Here is an 11,296-nt window from a genome sequence, read left to right as displayed (position 1 = left end):
AGGCAATTTTTGGACCAAAGAGGAACTGTTCCTCTAGTGATGCGTGATGAGGGAGACACTTTAATTATATGCATCAGTTTCCTTTCTGCATCTATGTATCAGTCAGGATAGGGTGGGTTATTCTGCAGTAAAATCAACCCCAAATTTTAGGCCCTGATAGTAATAAATGCTCTGTGTCCATGTCAAGGCAGCTCTGGCTCTGCTTCCTTTTTTCTTTACTCTGTCCTTCATGCTATTGGAACAGTTTCTATGTGTAACTCTATCTCAGGCAGAGAGAAACTAGACATTAATATATAATCTTCCTTTTAAAGCTCTGGTTGAAAGTGACTGCATTTTACTGTTGAAAAGAAGTCACATGGCCAGGTTGATGCCAATGATAGAAGGATGTATTATGCTGTTGCTGGGAATAGAAGCTAATAATTGTTCATATTAAATTCTACCGTAATCTTGAGGGACTTCCCTGGTGGTCCACTGGCTAACACTGCAGGCTCCCAATGTGGCTGGCCTAGGTTTGATCCCTGATTAGGGAATTAGATCCTACATTGCCATGACTTAAAGAGTTTGCATTCAACAAGGATGATTGAAGATCCTGAGTGCTGCAACTGAGACCTGACACAGCCAAATAAATATTTTTTAGAAAATCTATTGTAATCTTGAAAAGGTCATTATGAAATGGGAGAATGGCTTTGATCAAGTTTTAAGAAGCAACATTTTGACTTTTACTTCCAGATCCAATAGAATGGCTTGTTATAAAACAGTGCTTCTGGTAAGAATAACTAGAACAGATGAATTAAAAAAAAAAAATCTTTAAGGAGATCAGAGTCTTTCAAGCCACTGGGACTGATAGTCCCAAAATCATGCAGCGAAGAAAAGCTGACTGAGTTGGGCTGGCATTCATTGCTTTCTGCTAGAGGGCATTTGCTGATTCTTAAGAAGCACACAGTAAGAGGCTAAGAAGCCAGGGGTAGGTCAGATAAGGTGGTTGAGAAGCAAGCAGAGTTTAAAATAATCTTATGGGACTACAGATACAGAAATTGGAGCTAGAGAGTGCCGAAGCGTCTAAGACTTGAGAGCCCATCGTTATGGATAGGAAAGTGAAAGTGAAAGTGAAGTTGCTCAGTCCTGTCTAACTCATTGTGACCCCATGGACTGTAGCCTACCAGGCTCCTCCGTCCATGGGATTCTCCAGGCAAGAGTACTGGAGTGGGTTGCCATTTCCTTCTCCAGGTCTCCTGCATTCCAGGCAGACGCTTTGACCTCTGAGCCACAAGGGAAGCCCAGGAGAGGAGGGAGATATAAAAGAAGAGAGCCTACAATCTGCAGAAGTTTTTCCCCTGGGTCATTTGGTGAGTCTTGAACTGCACAGGGCAAGAGGATTAGAAACCAAGACAATAATCACTAAAAAGATAAGCAGAACAGAGTTTTCAATAGAAATAATAGAAGTACAAAGAAAACTAAATAATATATTTAAAAATATGGAGGAAAAAAAAATGGTTGCTTATTTTAATGTCTGAACTAAGTAAAAATAACCTTTAAAGGATAAAGGCATTTCTGTGACAGCAGAAGCTGAGAGAATTTGTTGCCAGTGGACTTGCATTAAAGTATACATGAAAGAAGTCCCTTTATGGAGAAGAAAAATGATACCAAAACAAAAAATTGGGAAAAGGAAGAAGAAAAATGGAGAAGGTGGAAAGGTGAGTAAACCTAAAGTGAAAATTGACAGTGAAAATAACAATATTGGGTTTGTCAAAAAGTTTCTTCAGATTTTTCCATGTTATGGAAAAACCCAAATAAATTTTTAGGCCAACTTAGGGAATGATGCTGAAGCTGAAACTCCAGTACTTTGGCCACCTCATGAGAAGAGTTGACTAATTGGAAAAGATTCTGATGCTGGGAGGGATTGGGGGCAGGAGGAGAAGGGGACAACAGAGGATGAGATGGCTGGATGGCATCACTGACTTGATGGACATGAGTCTGAGTGAACTCCGGGAGTTGGTGATGGACAGGGAGGCCTGGTGTGCTGTGATTCATGGGGTCTCAAAGAGTCGGACATGACTGAGCGACTGAACTGAACTGAACTGAAATATAAATAATGTCTTCTGGTAGTTAACCATATATTGAATTAAAGTTGATGACAATAATTACACAGAAGGTAAGAGAGAGGAAAATAAAATTAAAATATTCTAAAGACCTATCATAATCTGGAGGAGATAAAACTCTAACTTATATTACATTTTAATAAAATAAGGATGCTTGTTGCACTCTCTAATGCTGTCAGTACAAGTAAAATAAGTATAATTTGTTATGCATTTTTTTTTGCAAAAAGAAAGAAAGATAGAAAATGTGGAAAAATTAGAAGTGAAGAGCGAGATGGTAGATTTAAATCTAAGTATAGACACAACTGAGCGACTGACTTGAACTGATAGAAATGACTGGGTTTCCTGGTAGCTCAGGCTGGTAAAGAATGCAATGCAGGAGACCCTGGTTCAATTCCTGGGTTGGGAAGACCCCCTGAAGAAGGGATAGGCTACCTACTCCAGTATCTTGGCTTTCCCTAGTGGCTCAGATGGTAAAGAATCCACCTGCAGTGTGGGAGACCTGGGTTTGATCCCTGGATTGGGAAGATCCCTTGGAAGAGGACATAGCAACCCACTCCAGTATTCTTTCCTGGAGAATCTGTGTGGACAGAGGAGCCTGGCAGTCTATAATCCATGGAGTTGCAAAGAGTTGGGCATGACTGAGTTATGAGCACATAAGAATTATTACATTAAGTGGAAGCAAAATAAAATTTCCCACTGAAAGTTGAAAAGTAAAACACATCTATAAGCTATTTGAAAAAAATGCACCCTAAATAAAAAGAAATGTTGAAACAGAAATGTTGAAAATCAAATGTTAGGAAAAATTATCATATATAAATAGAAGTCCAAAAGTGCTTTATAACTAAATTAATATCAGACTCATGGTGAGTTATTACGAAAGGTTACATATATTTTAAAGTACTAAATCATAGAGAGTGTTTCCTTTGATCATATTAGAATTCAATCTAGGATTCAATTACAACATAACTGGAAACTACTCAAAAATTTGAGAACAAGCAACACAATTTTTAAAAAGAACAAAATTATAAGTAAAAAATAAGCTACAATGGAATAAAAAAGATATGTTTTATTAACCTATGAAAACAAAAGTCATACAGATGCAGGGCTGTCAAAACAACAAAGCCTTATATTCATATCTTAAAGACAGAGAGCTGCACACATGCAATCATTTATTTTGCATAAAGGTGACACAGAATACAGGGAGGAAAGTATGAGTTTTCCTAGAAACTGATAAATTCAATAAATTGGATATCTATATGAGAGAAAAATATCCTCACATACTTGCATGCTTGTGCTTAGTCATTCAGTCATATGTGACTCTTTGTGACTCCATGGATGGTAGCCTGCCAGGTTAGAATTTTCCAGGCAAAAATACTGGGGTGGATTGCCTTTTCCTACTCCAGGAGATCTTCCTGATCCAGGGATTGAACCCACATCTCTTGTGCCTCCTGCTTTGGCAAGCAGATTCTTCACCACTGGGACACCTGGGAGGCCTCACCTCACATATAGATACAGCCAAGTTTCAGTTAAATGTAAAATAAAAACAATAAAACTTCTAGAGGAGGGCCTGAAAGAATATTTTATAATACAAATACCATCCCAAAGACACAAGCAAAAAGGGCAAAATTATAATTTGGACTATTCTAATTTTAAGAAAGAGGATCAAATACATTTAAAAAGTCAAGTCAAAGAGTTGGAGAATATATTTTTAATATATATAGAATATATGTATATTTATATTTATTCCTAGGGTTTAGGATATACAAATAATCCCTACAAATCCATAAGGAAAGAACCACAAGGAAAAGATGAAAAAATACCTGTACAAACATTTCACAGAGGATACTCAAATTGTCATAAACATATGAAAAGATATTTACTCTCATTAGTAATCAAGGACATTCAAATTAAAGCTAAAATATGATAATACTACACACCCATCAGAGTGGTTGAAATTTAAAAGATAGTATCAATTTTGATGAGAATGTAGAGATAGGGAAACTCTTACACACTGGGATATAAAGTAATACAATTTATCTGAAAAATTGCTTGGCAGAATTTATGCACCATTTGACCAACACTTTTATTCTTATATCCAACAGAAATATGTATGTATAGAAACCAAAAGACTTATTCGAGAAGATTTCTAGCAGGATTATCTGTCATTGTCCCAAGTTGAAAACAACCTGAATGTTCATCAACTGTAGAATGCATAAATAAATTGTGATATAAGCATGCAAAAAAATACCATGGATTGATAAAAATGAATAAGGATAAATCTTACCTAATTAATATTAATTTAAAAAAATTGGTGGCAGAATGAACCATTCAACAGTGATGGAAATTAGAGTAATCGTTACCTTTGGGGAAAAAGTATAAAAATTAGGTGGGGTCACAGATAGCTTGGGGTGCTGCTATTGTCCTATCTCTTGATCTGTGACTTGGTTACACAGCGGTGTTAATTTTGCTAAAACTCATTGAGCCACATACTTGTTTACGTGATACCTAAGTGAGATTTTTACCTAAAAGAAGAATCAATGTTTTGGCTTGGAGAAACACCTTTTTTAGAACTATTTGGTGACAAATGGAGAGAGGGTTTTATGTAGAATGTGATTCTGATTCCCTTTCTCATGTTATTCCTTTCTTTTGCTCTGGAAGTAGAAGCTTATTTATTTTCCCCTTCCGTTACCACAAGTGTGGCAAGTTCAGAATAGATGGTAGCTTCTTTTCTCCAGATTAATTGATCTTTCTGAAAATCACCCAGATTGATGCCTCGGGATGTATTTGGGATGTCCATGGAAAAATCAGATATCAAAATGAATATGGCATAAAATGAACGAGCTTCTTTTCATGTCGTGACTTTTAAGAATGCAACTACGATCAGCCAGTTTTAGAGGTAGAATCTTCTAGGAATGGCAGAGGAGAAAAATATCACAGCAGAAAGGCCAATGCTCTAAGTGTATGTATTGGTAGAGTGAGCAGACATCAAGGGAAAAGAAGTAAAGGATGACAAAGTATTCTGAGATTTGGTTTCTCTAGTGCTGAAACTGCAAACAGATGAAAGGACAAAATCTCATTTTATTTCTGGGGGAATCATGTTCTCTACCATGGTTCTGTAACAAATCCTGCATCCAATTTCTGTTTGAAATAACCACCTAGTGAGGACTTTGCTGGTATGGTCACTTGCTTAAGGCTGTCTTATGTGTAGCCTGCAGGCTGGCAGGAACAAGACAGGGGCAGAAAACACAGGCAGAGGGCTCTCTGAGGCAGAAGGGGCAGAGCCTGACAGAGTGGGTAGAGAATGAAGCATTTTTCTGTTATCACCTTATAAGAATTTACATTGCTATCATTCTGCTTTTGTTGTATCTTTGAACTTTATTTTTTATATTCTGAGAAAAATACAGTATATTTTATGCTGTATCTACAATGATTGCAATATGATAAATGCACTAAGAAGCAGCTATTAATATTTATTTTGGGACAAGGCTAAAGATGTCTGGCAGCCAGGCTTGCCTGTCTATTTAGTGGTCCTTTTCAGTATCAAAAATGCCTCAGTATGGGGCTTCCTTTGTGATCGAGTGGTTAATTAAGACTTCTACTTCCAATGCAGGGGGTACAGATTCGATCCTTGGTCAGGGAGCTAAGATCCCACATGCCTCATGGCCAAAAAAACCAAAACATAAAACAGAAACAATATTGGAATAAATTCAATAAAACCTTTAAAAATGGTCCATGTTAAAAACATCTTTATAAAAGTCCCGGTTTGTTCAGTAAATTATATGGTCACCCTAAGTCAACCTTATTGATTTTGAACATGGACTTATGACTCAATGGGTGATTGTTCTGCTAAATCAGAAAAGATGTAAGCTATATTTTAAAGCTAAAAATAAAAATCCCTTCCTAAGAAACAAAAGCCAACTCATTTTAATGGGAAAATAGAGAGGAATTTTTTGCTTAAGTAATAGACACATCTACATGTGTTCCGTCACATAGACTCTAAGACTCTGTACCTCTAGAAATACACAGCTGTTGGCCTTCCTAGCAAAGGGAAGTCATTTGCATATCAAATTTATATAAACTTTATATGATGGTGGATATCTTAAGATGTGAAGATAGAAAATTGATGAAAAGCAAAAGGCAAGCTGGACAAGAAGACCCTCATATGTCCAATATTCCTTTGTTAATTTATGAAACTCTACTTATTGTATATGTTAACTTGTTTGATCCAGTATACAGCCTGAGTTACACCCAAATGGCCTAAGACTTTGAAAAGGTTACATTTGGACATATGGAGTGTTCTCAGATGAGATTTGGCTACTATTGTATGCCTCTATTTACTTCCTTTCATCAGCAGTAAAAATAGAACACCTGTACGAGATCAGCCCTGGGATTTCTTTGGAAGGAATGATGCTAAAGCTGAAACTCCAGTACTTTGGCCACCTCATGCAAAGAGTTGACTCATTGGAAAAGACTCTGATGCTGGGAGGGATTGGCGGCAGGAGGAGAAGGTGACGACAGAGGATGAGATGGCTGGGTGGCATCACTGACTCGATGGACGTGAGTCTGAGTGAACTCCGGGAGTTGGTGATGGACAGGGAGGCCTGGTGTGCTGCGATTCATGGGGTCGCAAAGAGTTGGACAGGACTGAGCAACTGAACTGAACTGATAGAGAATGTTTATATAGAAACAAAAGTGATTATGATTTATCAGATGTCTCTCCTCCCTGTTTTACTCCTTCCAAATTTTTCACTGTTTGGGGTTTTATTCAATAGCTATTGACAGTCTATTGTGCTCATGTAGTGTTAGTTGCTCAGTTGTGTCTGACTCTTTGTGACCTCATGGACTGTAACCCACCAGATTCCTCAGTCCATGGTTCTCCAGGGAAGAATACTGGAATGGGTTGCCATTTCCTTCTTCAGGGGATCTTCCCAACCCAGGTATCGAACCCAGGTCTCTCACATTGCAGGCAGGCTCTTTACCATCTGAGCCACCAGGGAAGCCCTTGCCTCTGGAAATCCACATATGCACCCTTTCACTGCAGGACTCAAAGTAACAAGGACAGTGTTAGAGGTTGCCTTTTGGTGTGGAGGAGGAAGGCAGGAGGCCTGATTGTTACTCTTGGTTTGGCTGATTTGTAAACTACTGCCTCTGTTTCTGCTTTTCTTCTCCCTGAGCTGACTAGTCTACTTACTGAAAGAGGAGTTTTATGTTGGAGAAGAGGTGCAAGGTTTTATTAGAGCTAGAGTTCCATTTTATGCACATGTAGAGGGAGGAAATCTCACTGCTGAGCACACATAGATACCCTTACACTCCTGCATTTATGCACATACGCAGACTCCAAACACTTGCCTTATAAAAATGCAGTGTGTAAAGAGGCGTTTGGTGCTCATACTCCATTTATGCTTAGGAATTCATTTGACTTTAAGTTTAAAAACATGGCTTGTTGCAGTATTATGGCAGTGCCAATTACTGCCTCAAAGCATAGCTTATTTTGTATGCAAAATAGAAACCAAGTTCACAAAGAGAAACCAAGCTCAAAAATCTGCAGTTGCAGCTAGCTAACTTCTTCCAGTCTTTCCTCCTCCAAATTCCCCTTCTGGATCCAAGCAGAAGTTGAAAGCACCATTTCACTGGCGTGCATGCTCAGTTGAGTCCAACTCTTTGCGACCCTATGGACCGTAGCCCTCCAGACTCCTCTGTCTGTGGGATTATCTCAGCAAGAATACTGGAGTGGGTTGCCATTTCCTCCTGCAGAAGATCTTCCCGACCTGGGGATTGAACCTGAATCTACTGCCTTGGCAAGCACATTCTTTACCACTGAACTACCTGGGAAGCCCCTCTCAGGGGCTTACTGCATATATAATACTGATTTTCTTCTAATTTGACTTAGATGGGGAAAACAAGGTGAAACTTTTAAACTAACTTTTAATAGGAAATTTAAATGGGAAAAAGAAGAAGAAGAAAAGCACTGAAATGGATGAACCTTAAAAAAAAAACAAAAACCCTCGTGTTTCTAATCATAACCAAAGGTGACCACAAAGGCACTGGGCAGGCAGAGCTCGGGCAACTGGTAGCCCTGGTCTCTTTACCAGTCTTACCTCATCGTCTTGGGTAGTCCTGGCTGGAGATGGACCGCTAGCCCTTTCTTCCATCCTTGCCCCTTTTTTTATATTCATTTTCCTTCTCTCAGTCACCTAACTTAATAGGGAAAATGAACACCGTGGACAGGGATATCATCCCAGAAAGATCCTTCTTTCTTTTCCAGTGAAGAACTTAGAGCCATCCATTCTTAATTTTAAATACATGCTTATTGTAGGAAATTCATAAAGTAAACTATAGAAAAAGAATAATAATTTACATTCAAAATAATCATCATTAACATTTCAAGAAACAATCTGTAATATGATGATCAGGTTCTTGGTCAATGAACATTATTAAAATACGTTATTTAAATAGACTTTCATTCTATTATGCTGATGTTTTATAATTTAAAGCATAATTGTTAGATATTAATATGATTTCTAATTAATAGTATTGTTAATTTCTGTTAAAGATGATGACACTATAAATATCCTTATATTAAAGTATTTGGACTTTTCAGAGGTATATTACCTAAGTATATTCCAGACAGGTAATATTAATTCATATCCTACTAAGTGTATGGCACTTATATGATAGGTCAGTACTGCCATATTTTTAGAAAAACTTACTACTGTTCATAAGATATTTAACCATTTGATAGGTTAAAGAACACATGCTTTCATTTTGAGAGAAGAGCATTAAAAAAAATTCCTATTGTCTTCTTGCTCTATGAATTTCTGTGCTCATTCAAAAAAATAGAATCCATGTTTACCTCTTAGTATATTCTTTACTTCTTTTCATAGCTTTAATTGGTCCTTCTTTTCTTTTGTCCTTCCTACCTCTCTCTCTCTCTTTCTCTAAGACAAATAGATATCACTGGAAATACTTTTTAAAATTTGTAAAATTGTGCTTCTGAGATAAAGACTTTCTGTTGACTTTGATTTACAATTTGGAGTAGGTTTATAGTGCATGTCCCCCTTAAGTTACAAAATATTTCCTCTTCAATGTGTAAAAGAAAGAAAAAGATTGAAACTCAACAGTGGCTTAATTTTTTTTTCTTTTAAAACACCTGTTTTCTTGTTCCCTGATATTAGACCTAATAGTTCTTATGATGGAAAGATTTGTTTTTTCCCTTTCTTTTCTGCCTGCTTTGATTTATGCTGAATTAATACAGTACTTGGATTCAGTAGTGCCTGCATTAACGAATACCCTATAAGCAATGACACTTAACACTTCATAATGCAAGATAGAAGACACAGAAATACAGTCCAGTCTGTGAAATTTTTCTCTGATGTTGCATCTACCATAAGCTACTGTTTTCTGAGTTTACCTATTTTGTTAGTAAAGGCGTTGGAGAAAGTTAGTTAATTTTCCTGACCTTAGATTTCTCAGACACAAAATGTGGATCTCTATTGGGCATGAAGTTTTGTTTTGTTTTTCCCTAACTCTGTAATGTAATTGTAGGTCCACATACAATTGTAAGAAATAACACCAAGCAATCTGGTATATCCTTCACCTATATAACAGCAATACCTTGCATAACTGTAGCACAGCACCACAACCAGGAAACTGACGCTGATCCAATTCACTGACCTCATTCAGATTTCACCAGGTTTACGTGTGTGTGTGTGTGTGTGTGTGTCTTTTTCTATGCAAGCTGGCAGTTTTTAAATTGCCTGGCACCTGCCTAGCCTGTGGTTGTTGAGAACTAACTGCTTAATAATAATCTTTGCCTAGCTAGCCTTTTCTCTCCCTTTTCTTCAGATAAGAACCTCTGGGAACTCTTCAGCTTTGATGCTTATCACAGGTCAAGTGATGATTTGTTCAGTGCTACAGAACTCACACATCGTACCCTACTTCCAGGCATCTCACAGAAGGAGCTCAGGGTTGTTTAGTGGCAGTGCTAGGGCTTGACCCCAAATCAAATCCTCTGACTCCTTCCAATATAGTACTTGTTTTTCAAACTTGTTAGAACATAAGAATCCTCTGAGGCAGTGATTCTCACACTTAAGTGTATGTAAAAATAACACTTTGCTGGCAAAGGTCAGTGTAGTCAAAGCTATGGTTTTTCTAGTAGTCATGTATAGATGTGAGAGTTGGATCATAAAGAAGGCTGCGCACTGAAGAATTGATGCTTTTGAACTATTGGTGTTGGAGAAGACTCTTGAGAGTCCCTTGGACTGCAAGGAGATCAAACCAGTCAATCCTAAAGGATATCAACCCTGAATATTCATTGGAAGGACTGATGCTGAAGCTGAAGCTTCCATATTTAGGCCACCGGAAGTGAAGAGCTTGCTCATTGGAAAAGACCCTGATGCTGGGAAAGATTGAAGGTAGGAGGAGAAAGGGATGATAGGGGATGAGATGGTTGGATGCCATCACTGTCTCAAAGAACATAAATTTGAACAAACTCCAGGAGATAGTGAAGGACAGGTAAGCCTGATGTGCTGCAGTTCATGGAGTCTCAAAGAGTCAGACAAACTTAGTGACTTAACAACAACAAAAATTCTGGAAATTGAAAGTGAAAGTTGCTCAGTTGTGTCTGACTTTTTGTGGCCCCATGGACTATACAGTCCATGGAATTCTCCAGGCCAGAATATTGGAGTGGGTAAGCTTTCCCTTCTCCAGGGGATCTTCCCAACCCAGGGGTCAAACCCAGGTCTCCTGCATTGCAGGCAGATTCCTTACCAGCCACGCCACAAGGGAAGCCCAAGCAAGAATACTGGAATGGGTAGCCTATCCCTTTTCCAGGAGATCTTCCTGACCCAGGAATTGAACCAGGGTTTCCTGCATTGCAGGTAGATTCTTTACCAACTGAACTATCAGAGAAAGATACCCAGGGATTCTGTTATATTACCAGTTTGGATTCAACAGATCTGGAGTGCAGCCTGATATTCTGCATTTCTAATAACTCTCTAGGTGATGCTGTCTACTGCTGATCCACCACCAATACCTTATGTTGTAAGAATCTCAACACTTGCTAAAAATTCTGATTTCTAGTGTCTTTTTCCCAACATTCTAGTTTAAGAGAGCTAGAGTGAAGTCTAGGACTTCATATTTTTATCTAATATCCCAGCCAATTCTCAGGATAAATTACTTTTGTCAAACACTGAGTA

Source organism: Ovis canadensis, chromosome 4, assembly GCF_042477335.2.
Source record: "Ovis canadensis isolate MfBH-ARS-UI-01 breed Bighorn chromosome 4, ARS-UI_OviCan_v2, whole genome shotgun sequence".
Lineage (NCBI taxonomy): Eukaryota > Metazoa > Chordata > Mammalia > Artiodactyla > Bovidae > Ovis > Ovis canadensis.
This window is presented reverse-complemented; position numbering follows the sequence as displayed.